At 44.5% G+C, this 25,859-nt stretch overlaps 1 protein-coding gene across 2 annotated transcripts in view; it reads right to left on the bottom strand.

Moving 5' to 3' along the window:
• pea15 (proliferation and apoptosis adaptor protein 15) overlaps positions 1–25,859 on the bottom strand; it is a 49,592-nt gene that overhangs the window by 15,058 nt on the left and 8,675 nt on the right. The gene's annotated exons all lie outside the window — the stretch shown is intronic.

The following is a 25,859-nucleotide window of genomic DNA, read 5'->3' on the forward strand; positions in this document are numbered from 1 at the left end:
GGCAGTTAGCGCAGAGCACCCCTGTGGCCATTCCCCTCAATAATAAGTATACAGTTTTGGATACTATTGTGGGATATGACTTCCCAGGGGGATGCCACGGTGACCAGGTTACTGGCGCTGAGCACAGGTCCGTGGTGAGGAAGGGAAAGAGAGAGAAGAAGGGAGCGGTAGTGATAGGGGACTCAATAGTGAGGGGACCAGACAGGAGATTCTGTGGATGTGAACGGGACACCCGGATGGTATGTTGCCTCCCAGGTGCCAGGGTCAGGGATGTCTCAGATCACGCCCACAACATTTTGGATAGGGAGGGAGAGCAGCCAGATGTCTTGGTTCATAGTGGTACCAATGACATAGGAAGGAAAAACAATGAGGTCCTGAAATAAGAATTTAGAGAGCTCGGTGGAAAGCTAAGAAGCAGGACCTCCTGGGTAGTAATTTCTAGATTGCTGCCTGTCCACACGCCAGTGAGGGTAGAAACAGGATGATTTGGCAGATGAATGCATGGCTGAGATGCTGGTGCAGGGCTTAAGGTTTTTGGATCATTGGGAATCGCTTCTGGGGGAGGTATGACCTGTACAAAAGGGACATGTTGCACCTGAACCCAAGGGGGAGGGGCGAATATTCCTGCGGGCAGGTTTGTTAGAGCTATTGGGGAGGGATTAAACTAATTTGGCAGGAGGAATGGGAACTGGAGTCAGGATAGGACTGACTGAAAAAAGCAAAGATTGTGTTCAGTCAAACTGTCAGGAAGATAAGACAAAATTGCAGCCAGCATGGTGAGTATTAGGAATGCAGAATCAAAAAGGATAGCAAATACAGTACTCAGTGTTATATCTCAATGCACGGAGTATAAGAAACAAGGTGGATGATCTTGTTGCACTAATACAAATTGTCAAGTATGATGTTGTGGCCATCACTGAATTGTAGCTGAAGGATAGTTGTAGTTGGGAGCTGAATATTCAAGGGTACACATTGTATCGGAGGGATGGGAAGGTAGACAGAGGGGTGACGTGGCTCTGCTGGTAAAGAATGACATCAAATCAGTAGAAAGATGTGACATAGGATCAGATGATGATGAATCCTTATGGGTTGAGTTAAGAAACTGCAAGGGTAAAAGGATGCTGATGGCAGTTACATACAGGCCTCCCAACAGTAATGGGGATTTGGACCACAGATTACAACAGGAAATAGAAAAGGCGAGCCAAAAGTGCAATATTATGGTAGTCAAGGGAGATTTCAATATGTAGATTGATTGAGGAAAATCAAGTTGGTAATGGATCTCAAGAGAGTGAGTTTGTTGAATGCCGACAAGATGGCTTTTTAGAGCAGTTTGTCATTGACCCCACGAGGAGATCAGCTGTACTGGATTGGGTTTTATGTAATGAACTAGAGGTGGTTAGGGAGCTTTAAGATAAAAGAACCCTTAGGAGACAGTGATCACAATATGATTGAGTTCCACTTGAAATTTGATAGGGAGAAAGTAAAGTCTGATGTAGCAGTATTTCAGTGGAGTAAAGGAAACTACAGTGGTATGAGAGAGGAGTTGGCCAAAGTAAATTGGAAGGAGCTGCTGGTAGGGACGACAGCAGAGCAGCAATGGCATGCGTTTCCAGGAAAAATGAGGAAAGTGCAGGACATGTGTATTCCAAAGATGAAGAAACACTCAAATGGTAAAATAGTACAAACATAGCTGACAAGAGAAGTCAAAGGAAAAGGCATACAACAAAGCAAAAAATTAGTGGGAAGGTAGAAGATTAGGAAGTTTTAAAAAATCTACAGTGAGCAACCAAAAATATCATTAGGAGGGAAAAGATGAAATATGAAAGCAAGCTAACAAACAATATCAAAGTGGATAGTAAAAGCTTTCTCAAGTTTGAAGAAATAAAAGAAAGATGAGAGTGGATATAGGACCACTAGAAAATGAGGCCAGAGAAATAATACGAGGGGCCAAGGAGATGGCTGATGAACTAAATGAGTATTTTGCATCAGTCTTCACAATGGAAGACACTATCAGTATGCCAGGTGTTGAAGGGTGTGAGGGAAGATAAGTGAGTGCAGTTACTATTACAAGGGAAAAGGTGCACAAAAAGCTGAAAGACCTAAGGGTACATAAGTCATCCGGGTCAGATGAACTGTACCCCAAGGTTCTGGAAGAGGTAGCAGTAGATACTGTGGAGGCATTAGTAATGATCTTTCAAAAAAAAATCATTGGACTCTGGCATGGTGCCAAAGGACTGGAAAATTGCAAATGTCACTCCACTCTTTAAGAAAGGAGGAAGTCAGCCTAAAGGAAATTATAGACCAGTTAGCCTGACCTCAGTGGTTGGGAAGATGTTGGAGTCAATTGTTAAGGATGAGGTTATGGAGTACTTGGTGACACAGGACAAGATAGGACATAGTCAGCATGGTTTCCTTAAGGGAAAATCTTGACTGACGAACTTGTTGGAATTCTTTGAGGAGATTACAAGTAGGATGGATAAAGGGGATGTAGTGGATGTTGTATATTTGGATTTTGACAAGGTACCACATGTGAGGCTGCTTACCAAGTTAAAAGCTCATGGTATTACAGGAAAGTTACTAACATGGTTAGAGCATTGGCTGATTGGTAGGAGGCACTGAGTGCAATAAAAGGATCCTTTTCTGGTTGGCTGCCAGTGACCAGTGGTGTTCAGCAGGGGTCAGTATTGGGACTGCTTCTTTTTATGCTGTATATCAATGATTTAGATGATGGAATAGATGGCTTTGTTGCCACGTTTGCAGATGATATGAAAATTGGTGAAGGGACAGGTAGTGTTGAGGAAACAGGAAGGCTGCAGAAGGACAGACAGATTAGGAGAATGGGGAAGAAAGTGGCAAATGAAATATGATGTTGGAAAATGCATGGTCATGCACTTTGGTAGTAGAAATAAATGTGCAGAGTATTTTCTAAATGGGGAGAAAATCCAAAAATCTGAGATGCAAAGTGACTTGAGATAATACATAAAAACATAAGTAGGAGCAGGAGTAGGCCATCTGGCCCATCAAGCCTGCCCCACCATTCAATAAGATCATGGCTGATCTGTTTCCTTGTGCAGAACACCCTGAAGGTTAACTTGCAGGTTGTCAGTGGTGAGGACGGTAAATGCCATGTTAGCATTTATTTCAAGAGGTCTAGAATACAAGAGCAAGAATGCTGAGGCTTTATAAGGCACTGGTGAGGCCTCACCTTGAGTATTGTGAACAGTTTTGGGCTCCTTATCTAAGCAAAGATGTGCTGACATCGGAGACAGTCCAGAAGAGGTTCACAAGGATGATTCTGGGAATGAAAGGCTTATCATATGAGGAACATTTGATGGCTCTGGGTCTGTACTCGCTGGAATTCAGAAAGATTGGGGGGAGATCTCATTGAAACCTTTTACATGTTGAAAGGCCTAGACAGAGTAGATGTGGAAAGGATGTTTTCCATGGTGGGAGAGTCCAGGACAAGAGGGCACAGCCTCAGGATAGAGGGGTGTCCATTTAAAACAGATGTGGAGAAATTCCTTTATTGTGAAATTTATTACCACAGGCAGCTGTGGAGGCCAGGTTGTTGGGTGTATTTAAGGCAGAGATTAATAGGTTCTTGATTGGTCATGGCCTCAAAGGATATGTGGAGAAGGCTGGGGAATGGGGCTGAGGAGGGGAAAAGGATCAGCCATGATCGAATGGTGGAGCAGACTCAATGGGCCAAATGGCCTAATTCTCCTCCTATGTCTTATGGTGCCAGAGTTTGACTTCAAACTTTAAGAATGTCCTGAGCAACAACAGCCTCACACTAAGTGGTCCATTACTGTAACACCCATCCTTAAAGTGCTCTTTAATTCCACGAGATCTTTTATAAATTCTTCTTCCTTACGCAGTCTAGATATGAAATAACCTGTGCCCTGGTAGCTTCTGCAATCTGCTACTCTAAATATCAATCATTGATGCACACCACAAATTCATCCTCAGTCAGTTTGGTGCGTCTAATCAGTATGTCGGTTATAAATCTCCCATGAATACAGCAGCTCTCTTCAACGTAGGCACGATATTTCCACATTTAGGCTTTGACCTATTGACAGGTCCGTTAACTATACCCAGACTTCTTCCTTGCCCTTCCAAAACTTCAACCCAAAGAGATTCCAAATCAGTCTCCCTGTACACTCAGAGGCCACTTTATTACTACAGGAGGTACCTAATAAACAGGCCACCAAGTGTATTCTGTATGCTCGTGGTCTTCTGTTGGAGCCCGTCCACTTCAAAGTTCAACGTGTTCACAGATGTTCTTCTGCACACCACTGCAGTAATGTGTGGTTATTTGAGTTCCTGTCAGCTTGAATCAGTCTGGAATCATTTCTCCTCTGACCTCCCTCACTTACAAAGTGTTTTCACCCTCAGAACAGCTGCTCACTGGATGCCCTTTTGCACCATTCTCTGTAAATTCTACGGTCTTCTGCGCATAAAAATCACAGGAGGTCAGCAGTTTCTGGGATACTCAAAACACAGCTGGCACCAGCAGTCAAAGTCAGATGGCATTTCTTCCCCATTCTGGTGTTTGCTCTGAACACCAGCTGAACCTCCTGACAATGTCTGGATATTTCTCTGCACTGAGTTCCTGTCACATGATTGGCTGATTAGATATTTGCACTAACAACCTAATAAAGTGGCCGAGCAGATTGCTCCAATACCTCCACCCCCCCCCCCCCCGAGTAACACAACCTCCTGCCTCCTATCCCCTTTATCAACACAAGATTCTGCAGTGAAAATCCAGGGAAACATATCCAAAATGCTGGAGGATCTCAGCAGGTTGGGCAACAGATATGGAGGGGGGAAAAAAACAGTTGATGTTTCGGGCTGAAGCCCCTCTTCATGTGTGGAAAAGAAGGGGGCAGAAGGCAGATTAAGGTGGTGGGGGAGCGTAAGGAGTACATGCTGGCAAGCGATTGGTGAGACCAGGTGAGGGGGACGTTGTGTGTGGGGGACAGTTTAAATTGTGACATACGGTAGATTAGTTGTAATGGTGTCAGAGTTCTGAGTTCAATCCTGGCATTCTCTGTGAGGAGTGTGAATGCCCCATGGAATGTGTGGGGTTTCTCCCGGTGCTCTGGTTTCCTCCCACAGTCCAAACACGAACCAGTTGGTAGATTGATTGGTCATTGCAAATTGTCCCGTGGTTAGGTTCGGATTAATCGGGGCTGCTGGCCAGTGTACTCGAAGGGTCTGCTAGGTGCTGTACCACAAACTACATCAATGGTCAGCAACCAGTCCTGTCCACTCCTTAGTCACATTTCTGTAATCACTGTTGCATCGTGTGCCCCAGTTCCCAGCCAAAATCAGTACCACCTCATCAATCTCACCCTCTCTGTCTGTTACTCCCACTTCTGTGTGGCCATCTCGAGCTCAGGCTGCGTACAGATATTAAAGAAAGAGACTTGTTTTATTTATCTAAATCCACAGTGAACCGGGACATTTTTGCCAATGACCATCGTCCAAGGATATTCTGGGGGCTGTTGCCCATGTAGCAAGCTCCCCCTCTCCATGTAACTGACGAGCCCAAAGGAATGGCAGAGACCACCTCAGTTTGGCACCCGCTGTGTCGCAGGAGTCACCGGTTAGTTGTTGAACTAAAGGTCTCCAGCTCTGGATTTTTCCCTGAGGTTTATTCCTGAAGCCTTCCCCGTAAGTGAAGATACCCACAAGGCAGCAGAGGCTTGAGATCAGTTTTCCTTCTAGACGAGCTGCCAACTATGGCTGACGAGCCCCATCTGCCTGAAGCGACTGGTTTTTAAGGCACCAGTAGCACCCTTTTCCTCCAACTCCTATCAGTAGAAACGGTTCCACTGGGCTCAGTAGCTAAGCCACATGTGAAGGCCAGGAACTGGACTTGGTAGTCAGAGGCTACTTGAGTCGTATGCCATTGGGAGCATTTAATAAGTAGTGGGAGCTCATCCCCATAACCTAAGGAACCATACTGCAGCGGTGATCAAAAATATCACTGGAATGCTTCACCCACATCACGCCTAAAGCTTCTGCACTCGGGAACCATAAACACAAGAGCCTGCAGATGCTGGAAATCCAGGGCAACACACACACAAAATGCTGGAGGAACTCAGCAGGTCAAAAACATGAGGCGCAAAGGGACTTGGGAGTCCTCGTGCAGGATTCCCCAAAGGTTAATTTGCAAAATGAGCCTGCAGTGAGGAAGGCAAATGTGACGTCAGCACTCATCTTCAGAGCACTAGAATATAAAAGCAAGGATGTAATGCTGAGGTTGTATAAAGTACTGGTGAGGCCTCACGGAGTATTGTAAACAGTTTTGGGCCCCTTAATTTCAAGAAAGGGTACGCTGACATTGGAGAGGGTTCACAGAAGGTTCACAAGAATGCTTCCAGGATGGAAAGGCTTGTCAAATGATGAGTGTCTGATGGTTCTGGGTCTGTTCTTGCTGGAATTCCAACAAATGGTGGGATGGGGGGTGTGGGGAATCTCATTGAACCCTATCGAATATTAGATAGAGTGGATGTGGAGAGGATGTGGAGGGACCAGAGGGGATGAACTCAGAATAGAGGGACATCAATTTAGAACAGAGATGAGGAGGAATTTCTTTAGCCAGGTGGTGGTGAATCTGTGGAATTTTTTGTCACAGGCAGCTCTGGAGGCCAAATCATTGGGCATAGTTAAAGCAGAGTGTGACGGGTTCTTGATTATTCAGGGCATGAAAGATTACGGGGAGAACCGGGTTGAGAGAGAAATGGATCAGCCATGATGGAATGGTGGAGACTCGATAGGCCAAATGGCCTGATTCTGCTCCAATGTCTATGGTCTTATGGCTAGACAACATCTGTGGTGAGGAATAAACAGTTGTGGATTTGAGCTGAGACCCGTCACGAGGGCTGGAAGGGATTGTTAAATTGGGAAACGGAATACAATGTGACAAGGGCTGGTAGCAGATAATAAGGCCGCAGAGTTGGGAGAATCCAGCAGCAGAACACAGCAGAGAATCAAACAGTTGTACATGGTGAAAGGACAAGCAATACAAGTTTCTACAGATCTATCAATAGGAAGAGGCCGCCAAGGTAGACGTGCAGCTTCAATGGAACAAGACTGGTGAGCGAATAACAGCAAAGAAATTGCATGTCGAATGCCTTCAGCTCAGAGTCAGTATCTCGAATATACCCAACAGGCTACATTGAAATAGGGTGCAGAAACTTTTAAAAATTCCCAGTAGAGTATTGGAGAAACCTGGGGCCTGAAAGGTGGGCATGTGACCAAGGGGCAGCACTGACGGTTGACCCAACGGGTGACATTTTTCAGCTCTCACTAGACAGCACAGAAACTGCACTGCTCCTCCATTTCACCGTGGCCGATCACCGTGGCCGATCCTTTGTGGTAATGAGTTCCACACATTCACCACCCTCTGACAAAAGAAAATCCTCATCTCTGTTCTAAATGGACGGACCTCTATTTTGAGGCTGTGCCCTCTGGTCTTAAGACTTCACCACCAAAGGAAAGGAACATCCTCTTCACATTTCTTCACTCTTCATTCGACAGGTTTCAATAACATCCCTGCATCATTCTTTTAAATTGTACGTGTACAGGCCCCAAGCCACATGACAACCACTTCAATCCCAGAATCATTCTCACAAACCTCCTCTGAAGCCTCTCCAGTTTCAGCACATCCTTTCTTAAGCAAGGGCCCAAAACTGCTCTAGTGAGGCCTCACTAGAGCCTAATAAAGCCTCAACATTACAAATAGTCTAGTCCTCTTGAAATGAATGCTGACATTGTATTTGCCTTCCTCACCACAGATTCAACCTGCAAATTAACCTTCAGGGAATCCTGCACAAGGACTCCCAGGTCCCCCTGCGTCTCAAATTTTTGAACTTTCTATTTAGAAAACTGTCTATGCTTTTATCCGTCTACCGAAGTACATGACCATACATTTCCAGACACACTATTCCATCTGCTACCTCTTTTCCCATTCTCCTATTCTGTCAAAGTCCCTTCAGAATCTTTGTATCATTGCAAACTTGGCCACAAAGCCATCAATTCCATCATCCGAATCATTGACGGAACATAAAAAGAATCGGTCCCAACATAGACCCCCGTGGAACACCACTAGTCACCGGCAGCTGGCCAGAAAAGGCTCCCTTTACTCCCGCACTTTATCTCCTGCCAGTCAGCCACTGCTTCATCCATGCTAGAATCTTTCCTGAAATACACTGGGCTGTTATCTTGTTCAGCAGCCTCATGTGTGGCACTTTGTCATAGGCCTTCTGAAAATCCAAATATACAACATCCACCAATTCCCCTTTGTCTATCCTACTTGTTATTTCTTCAAAGCTTTCCAGCAGATTTGTCAGGCAAGATTTTCCCTTAAGGAAATAATGCTGACTACAGCAGGCCTATATTATCAAGTACTTCGAAAATTAACTCCAACATCTTCCTCCCAACCACTGAGGTCAGACTAACTGGCCTATAGTTTCCCTTCTTCTGCCTCTCTCCCTTCTTGAAGAGTGGAGTGATAGCTGCAATTTTCAGTCTTCAGGAACCATGGCAGAATCCATTGATTCTAAAGATCATTACCAATGCCTCCACAATCTCTTCTGCCACCCCTTTTAGAATCCTGGGGTGTGTACCATCTGGTCCAGGTGACTTATCTAACTTCAGACCTTTCAGTTTCCCAAGAACCTTCTCCCTAGTAATGGCAACTTCACTCACTTCTGCCCCCTGACACTCTCGAGCTTCTGGCAAACTGCTAGGGTTTTCCTCAGTGACGACTGATAGAAAATACTTAATCAGTTCATCCGTCATTCCCTTGTCCCCCATTACTACCTCCCCAGCATAATTTTCCAATGGTCTGATACCCAGTCTCACCTCTCTTTTACACTTTATATATCTGAAGAAACATTTGGTATCCTCTTTAATATTACTGGTTAGTTTACTTTCATATTCCACCTTTTTCTTCTTAATGTCTCTTTTAGTTGTTATCTGGTTGGTTTTTAAACCTTCCTAATCCTCCAACTTCCCACTAATTTTTGTTCTATTATATGCCCCCTCTTTGGGTTTTATGTTGGCTTTGACTTCTCTTGTCAGTCACGATTGTGTTACCTTGCCTTTAGAATACTTCCTCCTCTTCGGGAATGTATCTATACTGTGCCTTCCGAACTGCTCCCAGAAATTTTAGCCAATTCTGCTCTGCCATCATCCCTGCCAGTGTTCTTTTCCAATCAATTTTGGCCAAATCCTCTCTCATGCCTCTGTAATACTGATACATCTGACTTCTCCTTCTCAAATTTCAGGAAGAATTGTATCATATTATGATCACTTTCCCCTAAGGGTTCATCTTGAGTTCTCTAATCAATTCTGGTTCATTGCACAATACTCAATCCAGAATAGCTGATCCTTTAGTGGGCTCAACCACAAGATGCTCTCAAAATCATCTTGTAGGCACTCTGGAAATCCCCCTCTCCTGTAATCAGCACCAAATTGATTTTCTCAATCTATCTTTTCCCGATATTAAAGTCACCCATGACCATTGTAACACTGCCCTTTGGACATGCGTTTTCTATCTCCCATTGTAATTTGTAGACCCCATCCTTACTATTGTTTGGGAGTCTGTAAACAACTCCCACCAGGGTCCTTTTACCTTTGCAGTCCCTTAGCTCTATCCACAATGATTCAACAACTTCCAACCCTGTCATCTCTTTTCAATTATTTAATTTCATTTTTTTAACCAAAAGCCATATCACTCCCTCTGCCTTCCTACCTATCCCTTCAATACAATGTGTATTAAGTTCCCAGCTATAACCTTTCAGCCATGATTCAGTGATGCCTGCACATCATAAATGCCAATCTGTAGCTATGCTACAAGTTCATATATACAGTATATATTCTGTATACTGCATGCATTCAAATTCAACACCTTCAGTCCTGTGTTTGCCCTTTTCGATTTTGTCTGCCTTTTACATTGCAACTCATCCTTTGACTGCAATTTTGCCCCATCAACAGCCTCTCCTTTCTAGCAGTCTCACTACAAACTGCCTGTTTGTAAACCAACTACCTCATCTTCAGCACTATCACTCTGCCAATTTAGTTTAACCTCTCCCATTGGTTAAAAAAAAATCAAATCTTTACAAAGTGGTGACACAGGATCAGAAGACACAGAAACCTTGTAGGCAGAGTTGCAGATCTCCAAACAGTAGCCAGGATGTGGTCTACAAATTGCAATGGCAGATAGAAAAAACATGTCAAAAAGGCAAAGTTCTGTGAGTCACGGGGGGTTTGAATATGCAGGTAGATTGGGAAAATCAATTGTGGATCCCAAGAGAGAGGATATGTGGAATGTCTCCAAGATGGTTCTTTGTAGCAGGTTGTGGTTGAGTCCACAAGGGAGTCAGCATTTCTAGATTGGGTATTGTGTAACTGACCAGATTTGATTGAGGAGCTCAAGATAAAGGATGAGGCACCTTTAGATAATGGTGCTCATGATATGATAAAATTCACCCTGTAATTTAGGAGCGAGAATCTAAAGTCAGATGTATCAGTACTGCAGTGGAGTAAAGCAAGTTTCAGAGACAAGAGCAAGGAGCTAGCCAAAGGGATGACGGCAGAGCAGCAATGGCTACAGATCATGGAAGCAAACAGAAAAGTGCAGGATAGATACATTCCAATGAATAATTACTCCAAAGACAGGGTGATGCAACTGTGGCTGACAAGGGATCCAAAGGCAGCACGAGAGGGGGCATATCAGAGCAAAAAATCAGTGCAAAGTTTTTGGTTTTGGACATTTTTAAAAACCAACAGAAGGCAACTAAGAAAAATGTGGGGGTGAATGGAATGTGTAATAATAATAAAATATTAAATAGTATTAAAATTGTAACTAAAAATTTCGGATGTACAAAAAGTAAAAGAGAAATTACAGTAGATATCGGACTGCTGGAAAATGATGCTGGAGAGATAGTGGCAGGGGACAAGGAAATGGCAAACGAACTGAATGAGTATCTTGCGACAGTCTTCACTGTGGAAGACACTAGCAATCTTCTGGAAGGTGAAGAGTGTCGGGGGCTGAAGTGAACGCAGCTCCTATTACGAGGGAGATGGTGCTTGCAAAGCTGGAAGCTCTGAAGGTAGGTAAATCACTCGGACCTGATGGATCAGCCATGATGAAATGGTGGAGCAGACTTGATAGCCTAATTCTGCTCCTATATTTTATGCTCTTATTGTGCAAGCATGGAGACCTCCTCGTCACAGCAGACATAGACACAGCAGACCAACTCATGTCCAGGTCACGTTCAACTTTGTACATCATTGCAAACGGATCATAATCCATTTCCTGGCAAATGATCCTGGCTAAATCCCCTTCACTCCTGGTTGTACCACAATGTTGACACATTTGCCTTTATAAAATTTAATCAGCCTCCTTCACATTTCACCTCGTAACACTGGTAGTCTAGTGGATAGGATTCGACACTTTCACTGCTGCAGCCTGGGTTCGATTCCCAGTCAGGGAAGATGGTAGCGTAGCAGTTAGCACAACAGTGTTACAGCTCGGGAGTCGGAGTTCAGAGTTGAATTCTGAGTAATCTGTAAAGGGTCCGTATGTCCTCCCTGTGAAACACGTAGATTATCTCCAGCTCCTCCGGTTTCCTCCCACAGTCCAAAGACACGTTGGTTAGAAGGGAAATTGGTCATTGTAAATTGTCCCGTGGTTATGTTCCGTTAAATCGGCGGCTCGTTGGGCTGGGAGGTCCATTCCACACTGTATCGCTAAATAAAATAAATCAGCTCAGTTGAATGACTCAAATGTTTGAGTCAAGTCCAGAGGTACGAAAGCGAGGCAATAATTTAGACTTAAAAGGCATCTGAAGAGCTTGCAGCAGCTCTCTTCCTGCACAATTAAAAGATGCAAATAATTTATCAACAGGTCCAGAAAGTATTTTAAAATGCCCTTGACCTTTAAACATGACGAATACGAAAACTGCTCAGTAGAACCAGCTTCCTCACAATAACCTGGCAGCACAGACTCCTTAAAAAAAAAACACGAACCCACAGGCCAATCCCAAATCATACTTCATTTCAAATATTCGACTTTCACGATCTAGGTTCATATCTCACACTAATTACTCTTTCTAACACTTGCCACGCAGCCCAAACCAGCTAAGCATCTGGAATTAACAGAACACATCATACACAATTGGAGACTCACCAACACCTCAACTTTCTGTGGAAGATGAAGAGTGTTGTTAATCTACCGAGATTGAAGTGAGAATGAAGTGAGTTTACACATTCATACTCACGTCATTCTACAGATGCGCAGTAGACAGCATCCTGACAAACTGCATCACTGCACGAGTGGAAACTGTACCATGGCGGACAGGAAGTCTCTACAATGGGGAGTCCATGCTGCCTGTTTGTAAACCAACTACCTCATCTTCAGCATCTCACATCACCAGCACCAGCCTATCCGCCATCAAAGGCACATATACAGAAAGGTGCAGGGAAAGGGCCAGTAACATCATGAAGGATCCCACCCACCCTGACCATGGACTGTCTGTCCCACTCCCTTCAGTGAGGAGGCTACGTAGCACCCACACCAGGACCACCAGCGTCAGAAACAGTGACTTCCCCCATGTAGTCAGGCTGATCAGCACCCCCACCCCTCCACACCCAGATCCAGAGTAACAACTATTTCATTCTCCATTACACTCGCGTGCTGGAAATGACATTTAAACAATCTTGAATCCAGGAAGGTACCAGAAAATTGAAAAACAGACTTGCTTATTCACAAACAAGAGAAAATCTGCAGATGCTGGAAATGCAAGCAACACACAAAATGCTGGAGGAATTCAGCAGGCCAGGCAGCATCGATGGGAAAGAGTACAGTCGACGTTTCAGGCTGAAACCCTTCATCAGGGCTGGAGAAAAAAAGCTGAGGAGGAGATTTAAAAGGTTGAGGGAGGGTAGAGAGAAACACCAGGTGATAGGTGAAACCTGGAGGGAGGCGATGGGAGGGCAAGGAGATCAGTTCAGAGAGGGAAAAGGGGATGGGAAATGGTGAGGTGGGGGGGGGAGGGGAAGAAGAGAGCCATTACTGGAAGTTTGAGAAAAAGTGTGAAATGCTGAAGGCAGGCAGCCAGCCACAGGCCAGCGGGCTGAGTGTCTCTGTCAGGAAAATGCTGGAGCTGGCTATAAAAGAGGAAATACTAATCATTCAGAAACACTGAACACAATCAAACAGAGGGACTTTGTAGTTCACGTCCTCAGCTGCCTGACTGTGGCTGCACATGTTGATACGGTGCTAAAGGCACAAGGCAAGCTTGCCTCTATTAGTCAGGCCACTGGGATCAAAAGTCGGGAAGTTACGCTGCAGCTTTTTATAAAACACTGGTTAGGCCCCATCTGGGTTACAGTGTTCATTTCTGGTCACCCCATTACAGGAAGGATGTGGAGACTATCAGAGGGTGCAGAAGGAGCTGCCTGGATTACAGCATACAAACTATAAGTTGGGTTGTTTCTCTGGCATGGCAGAGGCTGAGGTGAGATCTGGTATCAAATTCATTGTCATACAACTGTACACATGTATATCACCAAATAAAACAACGTTCCTCCGGACAAGGTGCACAACACAGTACATACAACTCACACACATCGTAACACATGGACATCACCAAATAAAACAACGTTCCTCCGGACAAGGTGCACAACACAGTACATACAACTCACACACATCGTAACACATGTATATCACCAAATAAAACAACGTTCCTCCGGACAAGGTGCACAACACAGTACATACAACTCACACACATCGTAACACATGGACATCACCAAATAAAACAACGTTCCTCCGGACAAGGTGCACAACACAGTACATACAACTCACACACATCGTAACACATGGACATCACCAAATAAAACAACGTTCCTCCGGACAAGGTGCACAACACAGTACATACAACTCACACACATCGTAACACATGGACATCACCAAATAAAACAACGTTCCTCCGGACAAGGTGCACAACACAGTACATACAACTCACACACATCGTAACACATGGACATCACCAAATAAAACAACGTTCCTCCGGACAAGGTGCACAACACAGTACATACAACTCACACACATCGTAACACATGGACATCACCAAATAAAACAACGTTCCTCCGGACAAGGTGCACAACACAGTACATACAACTCACACACATCGTAACACATGGACATCACCAAATAAAACAACGTTCCTCCGGACAAGGTGCACAACACAGTACATACAACTCACACACATCGTAACACATGGACATCACCAAATAAAACAACGTTCCTCCGGACAAGGTGCACAACACAGTACATACAACTCACACACATCGTAACACATGGACATCACCAAATAAAACAACGTTCCTCCGGACAAGGTGCACAACACAGTACATACAACTCACACACATCGTAACACATGGACATCACCAAATAAAACAACGTTCCTCCGGACAAGGTGCACAACACAGTACATACAACTCACACACATCGTAACACATGGACATCACCAAATAAAACAACGTTCCTCCGGACAAGGTGCACAACACAGTACATACAACTCACACACATCGTAACACATGGACATCACCAAATAAAACAACGTTCCTCCGGACAAGGTGCACAACACAGTACATACAACTCACACACATCGTAACACATGGACATCACCAAATAAAACAACGTTCCTCCGGACAAGGTGCACAACACAGTACATACAACTCACACACATCGTAACACATGGACATCACCAAATAAAACAACGTTCCTCCGGAACAAGGTGCACAACACAGTACATACAACTCACACACATCGTAACACATGGACATCACCAAATAAAACAACGTTCCTCCGGACAAGGTGCACAACACAGTACATACAACTCACACACATCGTAACACATGGACATCACCAAATAAAACAACGTTCCTCCGGAACAAGGTGAACAACACAGTACATATAACTTACACACTACACAGTACATATAATTCTCAGACAACACAACACATGTAGCACAACAGTTCGACAGCAGGGGTGATTGATAAGTTTGTGGCCTAAGGTAGAAGGAGATGAGTTATACAGCTCTCGTTACATGCACATGCAGTTCAACTCTGAGTGATTATGGAGAAAGTTTGAAGTTAATAACCCATCTCCTTCTACATTAGGCCACGAAATTATCAATCATCCTTCGTAAACGTCACTTAGGTGGTGGCACGGAGTTGAGTAATCTTACCCTAATGATACGGTCAGAGAGATTGTGGGATTGATGGGAGGGTCCTTCCTTTGTTTACTAAATAATGAAAGGCATAGGACAGACTAGACAGCGGGTATCTTTTTCCAAAGGTTGAAACGTCCAAGACTAGAGAGCATGCATTAAAGCTGAGAGGCAGAACAGTCAGAAGATATGTGAGGAGTACGTTTTTCTTACAGAGTGGTGGGTGTCCGGAATGTACTGCCAGGGTGGTGATGGTAACAGATACAATAGAGGCTTTTAAAATTATTCCCCCCCCCCCCCCGAAGTTTTCATCTTTTATTGTTTTACAACAAAGAATCAGTGGATTTAATTTGGCTTCATTTGACACTGATCAACAGGAAAATACTTGTGTCAAAAGTGAAAACAGATCTCTAAAAAATTATCTGAATTAATTACAAATATAAAATACAAAATAATTAATTGCATAAGAATTCACCCCCTTTAATATGACACAGCAAATCATCACTGGTGCAGCCAGTTGGTTTTAGAAATCACATAATTAGTTCAATGGAAATCACCATGTGCAGTCAAGGTGTTTCAGTTGATTGTAGTAAAAATACTCCTGTATCTGGAAGGACCAACTGCTGGTGAGTCAGTATCCTGGCAATAACTACACCAGGAAGACAAAGGAACACTCCAAGCAACTCCATGAAAAGGTTATTGAAAAGTACAAGTCAGGAGATGGATACAAGAAAATTTCCAGGTCACTGAATATCCCTTGGAGTACAGTTAAGTCAATCATCAAGAAATGGAAAGAATATGGTACAGCCATAAATCTTCCCAGAACAGGCTGTCCTGAAAAACTGAGTGACTGTGCAAGAAGAGGACTAGTGAGGGAGGCCACCAAGAGACCTACGACAGCTCTGGAGGAGTTACAAGCTTCAGTGGCTGAGATGGGAGAGACTGGGCATACACCAACTGTTGCCCGGGTGTTTCACCAGTTGCAGCTTTGTGGGAGAGTGGCAAAGAGAAAGTCACTGTTGGAAATAATTCACATGAAATCTTGGCTAGAGTTTGCTAGAAAGCATGCGGGAGACTCTGAAGTCAGCTGGAAGAAAGTTCTATAGTCTGATGTAACCGAAATTGAGCATAAGCCAAACACATCAAAAACACACCATCCATACCGTGAAGCACAGTGGTGGCTGCATCATGCTGTGGGGATGCTGCATTGTAACTGGCCCTGGAAGGCTTGTGAAGGTAGAGGGTAAAATGAATACAGCAAAATGCAGGGAAATCTGGAGGAAAACCTGATGCAGTCTGAAAGAGGACAGCAACTTGGGAGAGGATTAATTTTCTAGCAAGACAATGACCTCAAGCTTAAAGTCAAAGCTACAAAGTTAATGTTTTGGTGTGGCCAAGTCAGAGTCCAGACTTCAATCCAATTGAGAATTTGTGGCTGGACTTGGAAAGGGCTGCTCACTCACGATCCTCATGCAATCTGACAGAGCTTGAGCAGTTTAGTAAAGAAGATTGGGGAAAAATTGCAGTGTCCAGATGTGCAAAGCTGATAGAGACCTGTCCACACAGACTCAAGGCTGTAATTGCTGTTGAAGGTGCATCTAACTAAATACTGAATTGAAGTGGGTGAGTAATTATGCAATCAATAATTTTGTGTTGTATAACTGTAACAAAATTCAGAACAATTTCTGGACATTTGCTTTCACTTTGACACAAAAGAGTCTTTTTCTGTTGATCAGTGTTGAAAGAACCAAATTAAATCCACCGTGATTCAATGTTGTAAAACAATTAAAACATGAAATGGGGGGGGGGGGGGATACTTTTATAGGCACGGTAGGCACAGTATGCAGAGATTGGAGGGATGTGGGCCATAAACAGATGAAAGGCATTAGGTGTCAGCAGCTTAAATAGTTCATTACAACATTTCAGGGCAAGGGTGTTCCTATACTGAAACAATCTATACAAGACCATAATATACAGGAGCAGAACTAGGCCATTTCTCCCATCGTGTCTGCTCTGCCACTTCATCATGGCTGATCCAATTTTCCTCTCAGCCCCAATCTCCTTCCTTCTCCCTGTATCCCTTCATACCCTGACCATCGTGAATCTATCAATCTCTGCTTCGAATATACATAAAGACTTGGCCTCCACAGCTGCCTGTGGCAAAGAATTTCACAGATTCACCACCTTATGACTAAAAATATTTCTCATCACCATTCTAAAAGGATGCCCCTTTATTCTGAGGCTGTGTCCTCTGGTCTTAGACTCTCCCACCATGGGAGACATCCTCTCCACGTACATACTATCAAGGTCTTCCACCATTCCATAGGTGTTAATGAGGTCACCCCTCGTTCTTCTGAATCCCAGTGAATTCAGGCTCAGAACCATCAAGCACTCTTCATATGACAAGCCATTCAATTCTGGATTCATTTTCATGAACCTCCTTTGAAACCTCTCCAGTGTCAGCACATCCTTTCTAAGATAAGGGGACCAAAACTGCTCACAATACTCCAAGTGAGGCCTCAACATTGCTTTGTACAGTTTCAACATTACATCCTTGCTTTTACATTCTAGGTCTCTTGAAATGAATGCTAACATTACATTTGCCTTCCTCACCACAGACTCAACCCACAAATTAACCTTCAGGGAATCCTGCACAAGGACTCCCAAGTCCCTTTGCACATCAGTATTCTGTATTTCTTTCCATTTAGTAAATAGTCAACCCTTTCATTTCTTCTACTAAAGTGCATGACCATACACTTCCCAAGACTGTATTCCATTTGCCATTTCTTTGCCCATTCTCCTAAACGAAGTCCTTTTGTAGCCTCTCCAAAGGGTGCTATGAGAGGTTATTCTTACCCTCGGCATTTGGTCTACAACGAGTCGAACAATAGTTGGGGAAGTGATGACTCCCTCCTGTTAGATTGTTTGTGGTAACTTATTTTTAATTCCCCTTCTCTTTTAACATTTTCCCTTCAGGAAACCATGCTGACTACAGCCTATTTTATCATGAACCTCCAAGTACCCCCAAACCACATCTTTAACAAGCAACTCCAACATTTTCCTGACCACTGAGGTCAGACTAACTGGCCTATAATTTCCTTTCTTCTGCCTCTCTCCCTTCTTGAAGAATGGAGTGATATTTGCAATTTTCCAGTCTTCCGGAACCATTCCAGAATCTAGTGATTCCTTAAAGATTATTACTGATGTCTCCATGATCTCTTCAGCCACCTCTTTCAGAATCCTGGGGTGTACACCACCTGGTCCAGGTGACTTAACTACCTTCAGACCTTCAAGTTTCCCAAAAACCTTCTCCCTAATAATGGTAACTTCACATACTTCTGACCCGACATCATTCTGCTAGTATCTTCCAGTGAAGACTGATGCAAAATACTTACTCAGTTTGTCCACCACTTCGTTGTCCCCCATCGCCACCTCCCCAGCATTGTTTTCAACGGTCCAATATCCATTCTGGCTTCTCATTTACACTTTATGTATCTGAAGATACTTTTGGTACCCTCTTTAATATCCAATCCAGGATAGCTGATCCCCTGGTGGGCTCACCATGAGCTGCTCTAAAAACCCATCTCATAGGCACTGCAGAAATTCCCCCTCCTGTAATCCAGCACCAACCCGATTTCCCAATCTACCTGCATATTGAAGTTTCCCCATGACTATTGTAACATTGCCCTGTTGGCATGCATTTTCTTTCTTCCATTGTAATTTGTAGACCACATCCTTACTACTGTTTGGGGGTCTGTAAGCAACTCTTATAACCATATAACCATATAACAATCACAGCACGGAAACAGGCCATTCCGGCCCTCCTAGTCCGTGCCGAACTCTTAATCTCACCTAGTCCCACCTACCCGCACTCAGCCCATAACCCTCCACTCCTTTCCTGTCCATATACCTATCCAATTTTACCTTAAATGACACAACTGAACTGGCCTCTACTACTTCTACAGGAAGCTCATTCCACACAGCTATGACTCTGAGTAAAGAAATACCCCCTCGTGTTTCCCTTAAAATTTTGCCCCCTAACTCTCAAATCATGTCCTCTCGTTTGAATCTCCCCTACTCTCAATGGAAACAGCCTATTCACGTCAACTCTATCTATCCCTCTCAACATTTTAAATACCTCGATCAAATCCCCCCTCAACCTTCTACGCTCCAATGAATAGAGACCTAACTTGTTCAACCTTTCTCTGTAACTTAAGTGCTGAAACCCAGGTAACATCCTAGTAAATCGTCTCTGCACTGTCTCTAATTTATTGATATCTTTCCTATAATTCGGTGACCAGAACTGTACACAATATTCCAAATTTGGCCTTACCAATGCCGTGTACAATTTTAACATTACATCCCAACTTCTGTACTCAATGCTCTGATTTATAAAGGCCAGCGTTCCAAAAGCCTTCTTCACCACCCTATCTACATGAGACTCCACCTTCAGGGAACTATGCACTATTATTCCTAGATCTCTCTGTTCCACTGCATTCCTCAATGCCCTACCATTTACCCTGTATGTTCTATTTGGATTATTCCTGCCAAAATGTAGAACCTCACATTTCTCAGCATTAAACTCCATCTGCCAACGTTCAGCCCATTCTTCTAACCAGCATAAATCTCCCTGCAAGCTTTGAAAACCCACCTCATTATCCACAACACCTCCTACCTTAGTATCATCGGCATACTTACTAATCCAATTTACCACCCTATCATCCAGATCATTTATGTATATTACAAACAACATTGGGCCCAAAACAGATCCCTGAGGCACCCCGCTAGTCACCGGCCTCCATCCCGATAAACAATTATCCACCACTACTCTCTGGCATCTCCCATCTAGCCACTGTTGAATCCATTTTATTACTCCAGCATTAATACCTAACGACTGAACCTTCTTAACTAACCTTCCATGTGGAACTTTGTCAAAGGCCTTGCTGAAGTCCATATAGACTACATCCACTGCCTTACCCTCGTCAACATTCCTCGTAACTACTTCAAAAAATTCAATAAGGTTTGTCAAACATGACCTTCCACGCACAAATCCATGCTGGCTACTCCTAATCAGATCCTGTCTATCCAGATAATTATAAATACTATCTCTAAGAATACTTCCCATTAATTTACCCACCACTGATGTCAAACTGACAGGTCTATAATTGCCAGGCTTACTTCTAGAACCCTTTTTAAACAATGGAACCACATGAGCAATACGCCAATCCTCCGGCACAATCCCCGTTTCTAATGACATCTGAAAGATCTCCGTCAGAGCTCCTGCTATCTCTACACAAACTTCCCTCAAGGTCCTGGGGAATATCCGGTCAGGACCCAGAGATTTATCCACTTTTAAATTTCTTAAAAGCGCCAGTACTTCCTCCTCTTTAATTGTCATAGGTTCCATAACTTCCTTACTTGTTTCCCACACCTTACACCATTCAATATCCTTCTCCTTAGTGAATACCGAAGAGAAGAAATCATTCAAAATCTCTCCCATCTCCCTCGGCTCCACACATAGCTGATCACCCTGATTCTCTAAGGGACCAATTTTATCCCTCACTATCCTCTTGCTTTTAATATAACTGTAGAAGCCTTTCGGATTTACTTCCACCTTATTTGCCAAACCAAACTCGTAACTTCTTTTAGCTTTTCTAATCTCTTTCTTAAGTTTCCTTTTACATTCTTTATATTCCTCAAGCAATTCCTTTACTCCATGCTGCCTATATTTATTGTAGACATTCCTCTTTTTTCAAACCAAGTTTCTAATATCCCTTGAAAACCATGGCGCTTTCAAACCTTTAACCTTTCCTTTCAACCAAACAGGAACATAAAAATTCTGTACCCTCATAATTTCACCCTTAAATGACCTGCATTTCTCTATTACATCCTTCCCATAAAACAACTTGACCCAGTCCACTCTCTCTAAATCCCTGCGCATCTCCTCAAAGTTAGCCTTTCTCCAATCAAAAATCTCAACTCTAGGTCCAGTCCTGTCCTTCTCCATAATTATATTGAAGCTAATGCTATTGTGATCACTGGACCCGAAGTGCTCCCCAACACATACATCTGTCAGCTGACCTATCGCATTCCCTAACAGGAGATCCAACACTGCCCCATCTCTAGTCGGTACTTCTATGTATTGTTGCAAAAAACTATCCTGCACACATTTCACAAATTCTAAACCATCCAGCCCTTTTACAGAATGAGCTTCCCAATCTATGTGTGGAAAATTAAAATCTCCCACAATCACCACCTTGTGTTTACTACAAATATCTGCTATCTCCTTACACATTTGCTCTTCCAACTCACGCTCCCCATTAGGTGGCCTATAATACACTCCTATCAGTGTTACTACACCTTTCCCATTCCTCAATTCCACCCAAATAACCTCCCTAGAGGAGCTCTGTAATCTATCCTTCCAAAACACCGCCATAAGATTTTCTCGGACAAGCAATGCAACACCTCCTCCTCTGGCCCCTCCTACTCTATCACACCTGAAGCAACTAAATCCAGGAATATTTAGTTGCCAATCACACCCTTCCTGTAACCATGTTTCACTAATAGCTACAACATCATAATTCCAGGTATCAATCCACACTTTAAGCTCATCCACCTTTCTTACAATGCTCCTAGCATTAAAATAGATACATTTAAGATACTCTCCACCTCCTCTTCTCTTTTCATCCCTAGCAATGCATTCAAATTTATTATCCTTTTCTTTCTTCTCCCCTACAACTTCGGGCTGAGCGCATCCCTTCTCCATCACCTGCCTTTCCTCCCTCACACACTGTCTACTTACTTGCTCTACTGGTGAACTAACCTCCTCTCCCATAGTTTCCTCAAATTGATTTCCGCCCCCCCCCCCCATCTTACTAGTTTAAAGTCTGCCCTGTAGCCCTAGCAAACCTCCCCGCTAGGATATTGGTCCCCTCAGGATTCAAGTGTAACCCGTCCTTCTTGAACAGGTCACGCCTGCCCCAGAAGAGGTCCCAATGATCCAGAAACTTGAATCCCTGCCCCCTGCTCCAATCCCTCAACCACGCATTCATCCTCCACCTAATTCCATTCCTACTCTCACTGTCGCGTGGCACAGGCAGTAATCCCGAGATTACTAACTTTGCGGTCCTTCTTCTTAACTGCCTTCCTAACTCCCTATACTCTCGTTTCAGGACCTCTTCCCCTTTCCTACCTATGTCATTGGTACCTACATGTACCACGACCTCTGGCTCCTCACCCTCCCACTTCAGGATATCTTGGACGCGATCAGAAGCGTCCCGGACCCTGGCACCAGGGAGGCAAACTACCATCCGGGACTCCTGATCACCTCCACAGAACCGCCTGTCTGAACCCCTGACTATCGAGTCCCCTATAACTATGGTCTTTCTTCTATCCCTACCCTTCTGAGCTACAGGGCCATCCTCTGTGCCGGAGGCCCGGCCACTGTCACTTCCTCCAGGTAGGCTGTCCCCCCCAACAGTACTCAAACATGAGTACTTATTGTCAAGGGGTACAGCCACTGGGGTACTCTCTAGTACCTGCCCCTTCCCCTTCCTGACCGTGACCCACCTATCTGCCTCCCGTGGCCCCGGAGTGACCACCTGCCTGTAACTCCTCTCTATCACCTCCTCACTCTCCCTGACCAGGCGAAGGTCATCGAACTGCAGCTCCAGTTCCCTAACTCGGTCCCTCAAGAGCTGCATTTCGACACACCTGGCGCAGATGTGGACGTCCGGGTGGCTCGGAGACTCCAGGATCTTCCACATCCGACACCGAGAACAACAAGCTGCCCTCACACTCATACTTCCCGAATAACTGAAAATAACAAGGAGAACTAAAAGATAAGCCTACTGTGCTCTCTTCCGCCTAAGCCCTCTGAGCCCAAGCCCTACACTCTGCTCCCGGCTCACTCCGCTGCCCGCAAACGAAGCTGCCCGCTGCCTAAGGCTGCGTTCTTTTTATATCTTCCCTCCCTTCCAGACCTCCTTCACGCGCCTGCGCAGTCCCGCCTCTCAGAACTCCGATCTGAGAAGCAATTTGAAAATGGCCACCGCCGCACTTCTTCTCAAAGTCTCGCTGTCCTCTTCTTATCAGGGTCTTTTTACCCTTGTAGTTCCTTAACTCTATCCACAATGATTCAATACCTTCTGACCCTATGTCACCTCTTTCTAATTATTTGATTTCATTCTTTAAACCAACAGAGCAACACTGCCTTCCTGCCTGTCCTTTCAATACAGTGTGTATCCTTAGTAATCAGTTCCTGGCTATAATCTTCTTTGAGCCATGATTCCAACAACATCATACCTGCCAATCTGCAAATGTACCACAAGTTCATCTACCTTATTCCGTATACTGCACACATTCAGATACAACATCTTCGGTTTTTGTCCACCTTTTATGTTGCAACTCATCCAGTGGATTGCAATTTTGCCCAATCAACAGCCTCTCCTCACTACACATTGCCTCTGTTTGTAAACCAGCTACATCATCTTCAGCAGTAATGTTATGAGACAACTTCGATAGTGTCACCTGGGAGGTATTTCAAGCTGAAAACATCTCCAAGTACAGAGGTGGTTCCAAGCTTCATTTGGAAGAAGTGTATTGAAGACATTGTTCCACAAAAATCGGTCCAGGTCTACCCAAAACAGATAAATAGTTCAGTGTGTGTGGCTCTCAGCGCAAGGGATAAAGCCTTCACCTCCGAAGACCAACAGGAGCTCAAGAGATGCCACAATACTTTACGTAGAGCCATCAAGGTGGCAAAACAGCAACATGGGGAACAAACCCAGTCACAACTCTGCAACAATGACACATACAGCGTATGGCAAGGACTACACACCATCGTGGACTTCAAGAAAAATCACAGCAGTACAGCCAATACTGCTGCCTTGCTCCTGGACAAGCTGAATGTTTTTTTTGCCCCCGATTCGAGGTTGACAGGACTGAACCCTTGAGGAGAGCCACCGACGAGACCTGCACCTCGGTTATCTCCGAGGTCAAGGTAAATAGAGCATTCCAACATGTCAACAGCCACAAGGAAGCAGGGCTGGACCCCCTGCAGTTCACCTACCGATGGAACCGGTCTACCAACAATGCCATAGCCACAGCACTGCACACCGTCCTCACTCACCTGGGGTAGAGGGATGCATATGTTAGAATGCTGTTCCTGGTCTACAGTTCAGCACTGAATACCATAATTCCCTTCAGACTTGACCAGAAGCTCAGAGACCTCAGCTTGCACCCAGCCTTGTGCAGCTGGATTCTAGACAACAGATCGCCAACAGATCGTAAGGATGGGTTCCCTCACCTCTGCCCCTCAGCACAGGGTTGTGTTCCAAGTCCCCTTCTCTACTCCCTTAACACCCAGTACTGTGCTGCCACACACAGCAATCTGCTGAGCAAATCTGCAGATGACACAACAGTGACTGGCCTTTTTTCTAGTGATGATAAGACAAACTAGAGGAAAGGTTGACACCTTGACACATTGGTGCCAAGATAACAATTTCCCCTTAATGTCCAAAAAACAAAAGAGCTGATTGTGGATTACAGGGGGAATGGAGACAGGCTCAGCCCAATCAACATCAATGTAGCAGCTGAGAGTGTGAGCAGTTTCAAGTTCCTCAGTATACACATCACCGATGATCTCACCTGGACTGTATACATCAGCTGTGTGGCAAAAAAAGCACAACAGTGTCTCCGTCACCTCAGGCGACTGAAGAAGTTCGGCATGAGCCCCCAAATCCTCAAGACATTTTACAGGGGCACCACTGAGAGCATCCTGACTGGCTGTCTCACTACCTGGTACAGGAACTGCACCAACCTCGATCGCTGGGCACTGCAGAGAGTGGTACAGACAGCCCAGCGCATCTGTGGTCGTGAACTTCCCTCCACTGAGGCCATTCACTGCAGCAGGTGTGTAAGGAAGGCCTGGAAGATCATCAGGGACACCAGTCACCCCAACACAAACTGTTTCAGCTGCTTCTGTCCGGCAAACGGTACCGCAGCATTAAAGCCAGGACCAACAGGCTACGGGACAGCTTCTTTCTACAAGCCAATAGACTTTTAAATTCACATGTCAGAACATTACGATGAAGTCACAACGCAAAGATTTTTACTCCCTTCTATTGTGGGAGATTTAAATAAATTTTATCATCTGCCTTTCATACTTCTTGCATTGAAATATACACAAGCTCAGAACACTAGTCGCACCATGCTTAACCTTTCGATTCCTGACTTTGTCTGAGGTCTCCATAACCTCTCCACTAACTGTTCTGGCATTGTGGTTCCCATCCCCCTGCAACTCTAGTTTAAAACCCACTGTGCAGCGTTTTCACGACGATACTAGTCCCCCTCCATTTCAGATGCAAACCACCCCTTTTGTACAGGTCCACCTTCCCTGGAAGAGAGCCCAATGATCCAAAAACCTTTTGCTCTCCCTCCTACACCAATTCCTTAGCCATGTGTTAAACTGCATAGTCTTCTCAGTCTGGTCTCACTACCGTGTGGCACAGGTAGCAAACCTGAGATCAAACCCTGGAGGCCCTGCCCTGAGCTCCCTATGCAGAACCTCGTCACTTGTCCTACCCATGTCATGGACTCTGGCTGTTC

This window comes from Hemitrygon akajei, chromosome 8 (genome assembly GCF_048418815.1).
Source record: "Hemitrygon akajei chromosome 8, sHemAka1.3, whole genome shotgun sequence".
Taxonomy (NCBI): Eukaryota; Metazoa; Chordata; class Chondrichthyes; order Myliobatiformes; family Dasyatidae; genus Hemitrygon; species Hemitrygon akajei.